At 36.6% G+C, this 12,694-nt stretch overlaps 1 pseudogene; it reads left to right on the top strand.

The window, feature by feature from the left end:
* Positions 1-10,151: 10,151 nt before the first annotated feature.
* Positions 10,152-10,756, top strand: LOC149211332 (bifunctional cytosolic FAD synthase/FAD diphosphatase-like pseudogene; annotated as a pseudogene).
* The last annotated feature ends 1,938 nt before the right edge of the window (positions 10,757-12,694 follow it).

The following is a 12,694-nucleotide window of genomic DNA, read 5'->3' as shown; positions in this document are numbered from 1 at the left end:
GATTGATCCAACTACGATCTACTACAATAATTAGAGTTGTATCAAACTCTCTGAGAATCCAGTATTTCATGACAGCTCCAAGCACACTGATATCTGGTACCATCATCTTTGAGACTATGGTGAAGAGGATCATGTTGTTGCTGTATGTTTCGACCGAGGAATAGGATGCAGATATTTTGACTAAGGCATTGTCAAAATGCAAGTTTGAGTTCCACAGAGACAGGATTCAGGTGACTGATAATCCCTTTCTTGTTGAGAGGGAGTGTTTAAAATAGCAACAAGAAATGCTAAAAATAGAAGTGCTAAAAATAGCACTACTATAAATAGCATTTCGGGATACATTCCAATTTTAGTTAGTCCCTAAACTAAAATTAAGAATTAAAATTCGAATTTGATCTTAGCAACTGTTTGTAAAATAATTAATTAATTCATCTTGAGTTAATTAGTTGTAGAAAATCAAACATGAAGTCTATGTGAAGACATGCAACAATTTCTCCATTGATTGAGGAAGTTATCCCTTGATTAAAGGAGATCAGGATGAGTTGTACTTTGAGTTGTAGTTAGTTAGCTCAATTAACTGAGTTAAGTCCAATTAGATTAGTTCAAATAATTTGTTGAACTAATTGTGAGTTTAGTTAGTTAATGCATGCATGCATGTAACTGCTGCACTTCATATAACTGAATATTCTCTCATAAATAACTCATGCATGTCAGTTCAGTCAGAGACCCAGTTGACATCAGATGATGGGACAATGTACTATCAGTTGCAGGAATATTCTATGGAGGATATCTCTTGCATGCAGAAGGAACTCATTCCTTGGATATTGCACAATTACTTTTGAGTTTAATGAGTGTGTGATGAGGCCAATTCACACAGGTGGCAGCATTGGACCCCAAGAGAAACTGTGCAAGGAAATAGGAGACTTGGAGGGCTGAGGGAAGGCATATGTTGTGTCTATTCAGTCTATGAGTTGTATTATTGGATTGTACTGAGAGTAGGATAGCTTGTGAGCTAATGCTTTGTGTAATCCAGACATATTTCCACTTGTATGATATTACAGAGATCAGGGTTTTTTAGCTGAGGCTTTCCCCAGAGTATTCTTCTGTGTTCATGTGTGATTGTTTTCTCATTATTAGTTATATGTGTTCTATTTTATCTTGCTCAAAATAGATTAAGCTTCCACAAGTTTGTTGTAGAAGTAGATCTTAAATTTTTCTTTAGTATATTGCATAATCTGTTGATCTACAGTGGGAAATTCTACAGCACTTTCAGAGGAGGAAAATCACGTACATGTTGGAAAACCAAGTATTTGGTCTGAGGTATTTGGTCCAAGGTATTGACCCTAGGTATTTGGTCCAAGGTATTGGTCCTAAGTGGTTTTGGTCCAAGGTATTGACAAAGGATCTAGGTAGATAAGGAGGAGAAGATCATTAGGCCAAGGAGTGCAAGTTGAATATCTTATGAAGTATGCATGTTATGGGCTTATGGTACTTTGCTTGATCTGAACTAAGAATGAACCTTAGCGGTTGATGAGGGATAAGATCTAATGATGGATCAGGATCTTAAGGCCTGAAATGAATTATCATTATGTGGTTTGATCATGTATAGTCTAGATTTGAATTACTGACGCATGTTTTATTCTGTAAATGTTTTGATCTGGGTATGACTGAAGCCTGGAATAGCTGCAAAGTTATGAATTAATATTTTCTTATATGTACGTTGGTTGGATTTGATAAAATCACGTATACACGTTGGTTCGACACGTCTAGGTAGCATATACATTATGAAATATGATATTTGAAGTTGCAGTTGGATCTGGCTGTTGTTGCAGATTTCTGGGTTCTACTCTGTGTTCTGGTGACTGTGTTTTTATGATAGTATTCTGAATGTTCAGATTGATTGATTTTGATTTGCTTCAGTAACGATGGGCTTTCAATGATTCAAGTGTGGGTGATTCAGAGATTGATGATTGAGTTTCATGCATATGTATTTGATGATTGTATTGCAGTGGTAATTGATTTTCAGCTTCAATGTTGTTGATGGGTCCAGTATGAAAATTGGATGAAATGTGGCCTTAAGATTGGGGTGTTGTGTTCCAGGAGTATCCAATCTGAAAATTTATGAATCGTGGTCCCTAGAGGAATAAAAAAGGTCATAGCCTTCTATAGGTTGGTGCCTATGTACTAGTAAACATATCGCCTAGTACAAGAGCTACGGGGTTGTAGCTCCCTTCCAGTAAAAGCTGGAGAACGAGAGAAGGTTATAGCCTTCTGCAGGTGGGTGCCTACGTAATGGTATGAGTTTGCACCAGTTCAAGATTTTAAACGTGTTTTTCTTATATTAAAAGAAGATAGTAGTAGGTGGTTTTTGTCCTGCATTGGGTTTCCACCTTAAATCTTGGTGTTCATGTGTGTTTCTTATGTGAGATGGTTTGTTTTGATATTACTGCACATGGTTACTGTTTATATGGTTAATGAAGTGCTGATGTATTGATTAAAGATCAACATATGATGAATTAACTGAATCATCATTTTGTTGGATATTCGTTGGTTTCCTTAAATATAGTTGCATGTACATGCGAGTTACCTTCATTGAAGAAGCGTATATAAATTTGAGTATGAAAAGAAAATTATTATTGATTTGACTAATAATGATTCACACCCCCCCCCTCTCAATATTATTTCAAATAATTGGTATCAGAGCACGTCCTTCAAAAGAAGCTTGATCACTTGAAGGAAGATCCATCAAGATGAATAATCACGAAAGCATGGGATCCATCAGACTACCAATCTTCGATGGGAGCAACTTTATTTAATGGAAAATAAGAACCACAACCTATCTACAATATCTTGGAATAGATGTCTGGGAAATTGTGGAAGGAGGATATAACTTTCCAACAACAATTCCTACAGACACGGCAGGTAAAAAGCAATATGAAACCAATGCCAAAGTTGTCACTATTTTATTGGGAAGTTTGTCACAATCAGAGCTTGTCAAAGTCATGCAACTCAAATCAACCAAAGAGATATGGGACAAAATCATTCAGAGCTATGAAGGAGACTCTCAGGTAAAACGTGCTAAGCTTCAAACTCTCAGAATTCAGTATGAAACTCTTAAGATGCATAGTGATGAGAGTATAGCTAGTTACTTCTTACATATAGATGAGGTGGTTAATTGTATGAAGAATCTGGGTGAAGAGATAAAGGAAGTCACTCTAGTTGAGAAAATTTTGAGATCTTTGTCTGCTAAATTTGAGTCAAAAGTGTCTGCCATAGAAGAAAAACAAGATCTTCAGAATATCACTATGACGCAACTTCACAGAATCCTAACTACTTTTGAAATGAGAAAAGGAGGTCCATTAGATATGAGAGAAGCCGCATTTAAAGCATCAGCAAAGGGAAAAGAAAAAGAAAAACACAATGAATCAAGATACATTTCAGAAGAAGAAGATGAGGTAAATTTTGTCAAGAAGCTTCAACGGGGTTCTGGAAGGTTCAAAGGTAAGCTACCTTTCAAATGCTTTTCTTGTGGTAGAGTTGGTCATTACACTGCTAGATGCCCTCATGTCAAAGGAAAGATGTTTGCAGAAGGTAATAGAAGTTATTATACTCATGATGATAGTGATGGCTTGTCCAATAGTGATGAAGATGGTCAAGAAATTAAACTACTCATGGCATATGAAAATAATGCCTTAGAAAAGGAAGATTTCCTTAAAGAAATCAATCAACTTAAAATTAGTTTGTAGAAAAGGACAGTCATAAACATAGTGACACATCAATTCACTAAAAAAGACAAACACAATGAAGTATTAGAATGTGAAGTAGTAAGTCTAAGAAAATAACTTGAAAAGATAAAGACTCTAAATCCTAGATGTGCTAAAGGATCATAAACGTTAGATGAAATCATCAAAGTTCAACGTTAGCCCATTATAAAGACTGGCCTTGGTTTTCATGAAGTTGAATCTAACTCACAAGATGAGGTAAGGAACTCCAATGAAAAATCTAAAATGCTCAACAAGGAGATAAAAAATCAACCCCATCAACAACCAAGGAAAGAAATTCTTCAAAGAAAATCTTTTACTCCTAACTGTGGAAGTGATAGTAGGTTATTTACTTTGATGAATGATGTTGAATGTTTTATATGTCATAATTTTGGACATGTTGTAGACAGATGCAGAAGTAGAATGGTTCAAGACCGTCACATAGAAATATCATCAGGTTCCAGGTACTTTAAGGGATATTGTTTTGCTTGCAATATGTTTGGTCACAAAGCTATTGATTGCAATAGAAGGAATATGAAACATGTAAGATGTTATTTGTGTAACAAGTTTGGACATAAAGTAAAGGAATGAAGGAGCAAATTTCGAACACCATACCAAAAGGAGCATACATCATCACAATCCAAGGTATTGAAGAAGACGAAATTATTGTCAGAAATATGTGGCATAGCTCAGTTTACAAACATAATAGACCCAGGGGAAGCTAAAAGTGTAAAACTTCAGTATTCCAATTTTCATACGCAGCTATTATGAGGAGAAGTCACGTATATACGCGAGTTAGAAGCTACAAAGTCGCATATATGGTGTTTTGAAGAAAAAGCAGCGAGACAGACTTAGGAAAAGGAGTCTGATATGGTTCAATCACTTATCTGCTCTGTTTGATGATGGTTACAATCTGCTGATGATATGTGGAACTGTGTTGGTATTCATAAGTTGGCACAGGTTTAGGGGGAGCATATGCTTCTAATAATGCATTGTTAGCATTATGTTAGAAGATCTTGGTACTTGAAGATGCTTATATTGCTTGATCCACATAGTTGTTTTGATTCAGATGATTCTTTTGATGATGTACACATACATGTTGTTGATCTTGATGCTGCTGACAGATGCTGATGGTGCAGATCATATATGGTGTGTGATAGTTGTTGATGACTATCATGGTCTTGTTTAGATTGTTGGTCCTTGTTATAAATGTCATCATTTTATGTAAAGGTCATGAAATGACCTAATTTCTAGCCCCACTATGCATGGGAAGGATGGTGCAAAAATTTCTATTTCAGTCATGTATAAACATTTGGTATATCCCTAATTGGTTGGGTGGATGAGTCAAAATTGGTGTATCCCCACTTGGTTGGGAGATTGATGTATGTATGATTCATTGGTGATAGGAAGATCATACTCACTTAGTTGAGTTATAGAGTCATGTTATTCTTTTGAAAAATATTTTTCCAGACTCTACACATGCTCAGGGGGAGCATGGACAGTCTAGTGCATCTCAACATGTACAAAGGGGGAGCTCAATCAAAGAATTCAGCATGTACTCAAGGGGAGCATGGACAACATAATGTATATCAAAGGGGGAGAATATCTTGGTCCGCCCTTTGCCCTTGATGTCAAAGGGGGAGAGTGTCTTGGTGTTGTTGTTACCATCAAGTCCAAAGGGGGAGATTGTTGGCATTATGATATAGGTGTTATCCTTGGTGGCAACTCACTCAGATGATAGTTCATAGTGTAGCAGGTTAACAGCAAAGGATTACAGATCAAACTCCAAAGAATGAAGAAAGAGAGGTATACGCAAGTTCACTTTGTTCAAGAAGCGTATACAAGTCGGTTAATAGAACAAAATGAGCATATAATGTATACATGCACTTTCAGAGGAGGAAAAGTGTGTACATGTTGGAAAACCAAGTATTTGGTCCGAGGTATTTGGTCCAAGGTATTGACCCTAGATATTTGGTCCAGGGTATTGGTCCTAAGTGGTTTTGGTCCAAGGTATTGACAAAGGATCTAATTATATAAGGAGGAGAAGATCATTAGGCCAAGGAGTACAAGTTGAATATCTTATGAAGTATGCATGTTATGGGCTTATGGTTCTTTGCTTGATCTAAACTAAGGATGAACCTTAGCAGTTAATGATCGATAAGATCTAATGATGGATCGGGATCTTAAGGCCTAAAATGAATTATCATTATGTGGTTTCATCATGTATAGTCTAGATTTGAATTACTGATGCATGTTTTATTCTATAAATGTTATGATCTGGGTATGACTGAAGTCTGGAATAGCTGCAAAGTTATGAGTTAATATTTGCAGATATGTATGCTAGTTGGCTTTGATAAAAGCGCATATACACATTGGTTCAGCACATCTAAGTAGCATATACATTATGAAATATGATATTTGAAGTTACAGTTGGATCTGGATGTTGTTGCAGAGTTCTGGGTTCTTCTCTATGTTCTGGTGACTATGTTTTGATGAAAATATTCTAAATGTTTAGATTGATTGATCGTGATTTGCTTCAGTAACGATGGGCTTTCAGTGATTCAGCTGTGGGTGATTCAGAGATTGATGATTGAGTTTCATGCAGATGTATTTGATGATTGTATTGCAGTGGTAATTGATTTTCAGCTTCAATGTTGTTGATGGGTCCAGTATGAAAATTGGATGAAACATGGCCTTCAGATTGTGGTGTTGTGTTCCAGGAGTATCCGGTGTGAAAATTTATGAAACGTGGTCCCTGGAGGAAGAAAGAAGGTCATAGCCTTATGTAGGTTGGCGCCTACGTACTAGTAAACATACTAGATAGTACAAGAGCTAGGGGGTTGTAGCTCCCTTCCAGTAGAAGCTGGAGAACGAGAGAAGGTTATAGCCCTCTACATGTGGGTGTTTGCATACTGGTATGAGTCTGCACTAGTACAAGATTGTAAACAGGTTTTTCTTATATTAAAAGAAGACATCAACAGGTGGTTTTTGTCCCCCATTCGGTTTCCACCTTAAATCTTGGTGTTCATGTGTGTTTCTTATGTGATATGGTTTTTTCTGATATTACTGCACATGGTTACTATTTATATGGTTAATTAAGTATTGATGCACTGATTAAATATCAACATATGATGAATTAACTGAATCATAAGTTTGTTGGATATACGCTGGTTGCCTTAAATACAGTTCCATGTACACGCGAGTTACCTTCATTGAAGTAGCGTATATAAATTTGAGTATGAAAAGAAAAATATTATTGGTTTGACTAATACTAATTCAACCCCCCTCTTAGTATTATTTCCAACATATTGTGCTAGATTCAGCAATACCTATAATGCAATTCCCATAAATCTTAAACCACCACAAGACTTAGCCTTCAAAAAAATTGGAGATGGCTTTGATACAGATATGTCCTACCAACTTAGGGAAAGGGATTCCCCAACATTAGAAGTGATTCAAAGAGATGTTGTGAGTGTAGAAGTAAATTTACAAGCAAAAGGAACTAGGTTGAAAATTGAAAGAAGGGTAACGATAAGAGAAGAAGCTTCAACTTCTACAGCAGATGCTAAGATTGATTCCTTAGTGAGGACCATGGAAAGAATGATGGAGAGAATAAGTTTGAATGAGAGAAGTGTTTCTAGGGAAAACCAACCTACTCCCCAGAACTGAAATCTAAATCCTAGAAGAAACACTTTGAAGAAGAATCACAAAGACATTTAACTATATGCACAACAAATTAACACACAAAAAATAAACTAGCGGAAAAGGCAGAGAGCCATCATGTGGTCTCTCATGCTGATGTAATTCTCATTATTCAAAAAATTTAATAATACATTTAAATACATGAGTAAGTGGTCTTAAGATAGTGCGTCTATCTTAGAAACACTTGGTTGAGACAATTTCTCAACTTACACACTAATTTAGGAGAGCTAGTTGGAGAGAATCTCTCATCCAAACTAGACTCCTTAGTTTGAGGAATTCTCATGATTTTATTTATTCAATTTAATAATTGGATTTATTCTTTATTTTTAAGAGAGTGAGGCTAACATTTCCCCCCTCAATGATAAATCCAAAATGAACAAGGAACCACCTTCAAAGTTCTCAAGTTAATCCTCAAAAAACATTTGCCTAAAAAACTACCAAAGCTGGATGTTGAAGAAACTACAATATGAAGAGACCATGAGTTAGCTACATGACTGATTCATGTCTGAATGTCGCTTGATAACTCCATCATGTTCCAAGCCACAAAAGGATCCAACTTTTTCCTTTGCTTGAAAACAACATTCAATGTCCACTGACACAATTTGATGAATTCCCCCTGGCGTATTTGCTGATGATGATCACCCACTGGCTGATGGAGATGCCCACTGGCTGCTTCACTGATGTTGTCAAGACTTTCAGTCTGACAACCACTTGTCAATTTCATTGACATTTTCCCCCCTTTGTCAGCTGAAAGAAGAGGCAATATTGTCCAAAATATATCTGAACTCCCCCCTGTAGGTGGAGGAGTATTTCACTGGTGTACTCCCCATTGCAACTGCACGAGAGTACCATCTTCATTTGACTGTTGGCTGTAATATGTGAGTGAACCTGATTGTAAAACTTGTACAATCTTCTGGTTGTGGATGACCATTTCCAGGGATCAATCCATAAATAATTTATCTTCAATCTGGCTGACTATTGTTGGTTGCAACACTTCTTTGATGTATGATTTGACTTGCCACAATGGCTACAAGGATGGAGATCAAAACATTGATTTTCCAGATGATTGGTTCTTTGACAATGAGAACATTTCAGTTTGTCTGCAACTTGAGTTTTTGTGAATTTCTATTTGTTTGCAACTTCAGTTTGTGTGCATTGATGTCAGTCTATAAGTTGCTAAGAACTTGTTGAGGTGATTTTTTCAAGTAATACGGCATTGACAAACTGAATGGGCTTTGAATAATCAGGGATACACAAGTTGTCGTTATCTTTGACATATCCTAAGCTGCGTCAATTTCGATTACTTTGAATTTCTTCCCATGGCTTGATGATGGGTTTGGAAGAAAGTTGAACTAGAGCAACTTCAACACTTGAAGCTGTTTGGATGAATGAAGTCAAATGATCACCTGTCTCTAGATTGGTCAAACACTTGGAAGCAACACGCTTCTCTTGCAACTCATTTCTCTGCAGTTGCAACTCCAGTTGAAGGAACTCAATCGTTTCATGTGCATGTTGAATATGCATTTGAAATTCGCGCTCGCTTGATTTTAATACATGTTGGATTTGTAGAACTTGTTCGCTTGATGTTTGGTTGATTGTTGCACGCTCGCTTGCTTTCACACTTTCTTGCTTTCACACTTGCTTGCTTTGATTTTTTGAATGATGATTTCTTTAAACAATAACTTTATTTGATGCTCACATGAACATGCTTGATTGATTACTGACACTTGTGATTCCTTGAATGTACTCACTGAATGTGATGATTTGTAATAAAAGGAAAGGGTGTCGAACATTGTCGAAAATGCACCCAAGACACAAATGACAAGTTCAATCTTGATGACTTATTTGAAGACTTACTTGACTTAATGTATTCAACTTAACAATTTAAATTAGGGTTTCGGTTACAACCGAGAATGCAACCGTACAATTCAGTTAAAAAATGTTTTAAGTGATACAAAAAGTGTTGATGATGTTGATGTCATCTTGGCTTGAAATGGGTGATTTTTGTAGCGTCATTAACTTGATTCCTTTGATTACATGATGGGAAATGTGCTTGCTTGGAAGATCATCTTATCAAGTTGATGATGTGACACTTTGTGCTTGTGTACTTAAGCTTTCTTATGTGCATGTAGTTGTTTTTTTTAAGCATAATAAATAGAGTGTTTTACAAATTTGACTCAAATCATGCAAGTACATTCATGACACAGAGTGTACCTATGATCCCCTTATTCAATTTCGGGCGGATCTAGGACACGATCACCAAAAAAAGAGATGTTTTTATTAACCTTCAAGATACATCATCATGACAATGTCTTTAGTGAGGCATCTCAATCAAAGACTGAGAACTCCTTGGAGGTAAATTGTCTTTAAAAAACTGACTCAACCATCTAAAAATAAAAATATTCACTTATCTCTCCAAATACAAAAATTTACCTTATCACTCCAAAAAAAAAAAAAAAAATCACTTATGACTCCATTACGCAAAAAAAATACAAATACTCTTTATCTCTCCAAAACTTATAACTCCAAAATATTAAAACATGTCCTTATTTCTATTTCGAGTGGAATTGATGGCAGCAATTTGATGTGGATATCCTCCCTGATCTGCTACGTAAAGAGTGATTTCCTGCTCACTCATCTATGGAGATTAACTCATTGTACCATCTCAAAAACAAAACCAACGCTGCATCTTCTACGGGCAGGATATGCTTCTGTTGAAATGGGAGAACATGAAGGTAGGGAACATGTATGCTCTAAATTGAAGCATCCAATAAGGACAATCTATTTTGAGAATCCGGGGGCATTTCGAGAAATCAATGCATTCACATACGAGACGGAAAAAACCTATGACTTGCAGATGGAGATTATTCGGCTTGATTTTAAGTCTGGTCTAGAGGCACTGCTAAAGGAAAAGCCTGTCAAAGAAATCTTCCTTGGTACCCGTATAGGCGACCCTAATGCGGTTGGTCAAGAAAAATTTTGCCCAAGCTCAGAAGGATGGCCACCTTTCATGAGAGTGAATCTCATCTTGGATTGGTCATATAGAGATGTATGGGCTTTTATTCTTGCATGCAAAGTTCCATATTGCACGCTTTATGATCAAGGATATACTTCAATTGGAAGCATTCATGTACCTGAAAGCGGGAGTACAACAGATTCAAGTTAGTGACATGGTGTTTATCTTTGGTGGCGTTGGACCTATTCATTCAGATGTTTCGTTGGTTGGAGTTGCAAAAGCCTTTGGTGTGCACTTGGCTCCTGATGAAGAATTTGAGGGATATCTGACAAAATGACTGGAGCTGATATCCGAGAGCCATTGCTGATGTGATTCGCTAAGTCCTCTATGCTTGCCCAAGTCCTTGTTGATCCTCTTTGTGTGCCCTCTCCATCTGCAAAACCATCCCAATGCCCTCCAGTCTGGTGCGTTACACATCAACTGTTTATTGAAAAATACAAAAGCAAAAGACGCTCATGCGAGATAGATTTTTGGAGGTTGAGTGCGATATTTTTGAAAGTGAATGACAGCATACCACACAGCGTGCCAGGTTTTCAATTGAAGGTGTTTGGTGGCCAAAGACCAAACAATGGATGCCCAAAGTAGGAAGGCATTGAGACTCAACCGATACCCTCCCTCGTTTCTGGGACTCAGTTGTCATCAACTGTTCCTATTGGTTTTTTTTATGAACCTAAAGCCAAACAACAAAATCAAGGTTCTACATCTGCTGGAAATATTAAGGATGATAATGTGACTGTTGAAAGTATAGCTCCACAAGCAGACATATTTTATTCCCTTGCTCTGATACCACATGAAGAAGAATCACAAAGCCATATAACCATATGCACAGCGAATTAACACACAAAAATTAAACTGGCAGAAAAGGCAGAGAGCCATCATGTGGTCTCTCATGCTCATCTAATTCTCATTATTCAAAAAATTTAATAATACATTTAAATACATGAGTAAGTGGTCTTAAGATAGTGCATCTATCTTAGACTCACTTGGTTGAGACAATTTCTCCACTTACACACTAATTTAGGAGAGCTAGTTGGAGAGAATCTCTCATCCAAACTAGACTCCTTAGTTTGAGAAATTCTCATGATTTTATTTATTTAATTTAATAATTGGATTTATTATTGATTTTAAAGAGAGTGAGGCTAACAGACTCCACAAATTAGAAAAAGAGAGCAAAGAGGCCCAGATCAACCAATTAGGCCCCCATTTTCAAGAAAATTATGCTGATGAAGATGTAGGTGTGGTTAAAGAAGTTGAGGAAAATCAAATTAATTTAATGGGGACAAATGAAGATAACTCTATTTTTCTTACACAAGAGGAACATGAACTATTTTTGTTAGCTCAAACAGAGTTGGCATCTGAAGAATCTGATGACTATAAACATGGATTTGAGAATGCTATACTAGAATTCCACAAGTAGTATAATCTTATAAGTAATAAAATGTTATGAAACCAACTCACAAAAAGATAGAAAAGATAGATGAATGCCTTAGAAATAAGCCTCTTCGAGGGGGCAACCTCTTTTACATTACACAAATGAACAATTCTTCGATGATACAAATGACAAGACCTCCTTTCTATATATAGGAATCTAAGGGGTCATAATATAATCAGAGCCGACATAACAATAATAATATAAGGGCACAATAATAACAATAGTGGGCTTCTGTTGGGCACACTAATAACAATAGGGGGCTTCTATGGGGACTACATGGGTACAACAATATAATAAGGGGGTTGTACTAATAACAATAAGGGGTTACACTAGTAGTATAGGGGCCTAACATGCCCCTCTCTTTCAAAAAGTGTTGTCCTCAATGCTTGAGTAGTTCTTGATGCTTCTGTATAAAATTCTTGTCCTTCCATGTGAAATATTCAACAGGTAAGTTCTTCCACTTGATGAGATACTCTAAAATTGATCGATTTCGTAGTTGTCGGGTTCTTATTTCTATGACTGCTCCAAGTTCTAATATGATTTTTGCTTCCTCGTCAAGTTCTAACAATATTGTTTGAACAAGGATATTCTGAAACTTTTGAATGAGTGCCCACACTTCTTTGTCCTTCTTCCATTCATCCCTTGCTTCGTTTAACCAATCTGGTTGGATAATTGTGTTATCACTCAGGTTGTTCCCTTTGACTCCCAAGGGAATACGGCCGAGGTAACCACTAACCAATCTTTTGGTCACAGGTTCTAGCCTACCTGTGACTAGAGAGGGCT

Source organism: Pinus tabuliformis, chromosome 1_1 (assembly GCF_031772625.1).
Source record: "Pinus tabuliformis cultivar Carrire ecotype Pingquan chromosome 1_1, CPIR1, whole genome shotgun sequence".
Classification (NCBI taxonomy): Eukaryota; Viridiplantae; Streptophyta; class Pinopsida; order Pinales; family Pinaceae; genus Pinus; species Pinus tabuliformis.
This window is presented reverse-complemented; position numbering and strand designations above follow the sequence as displayed.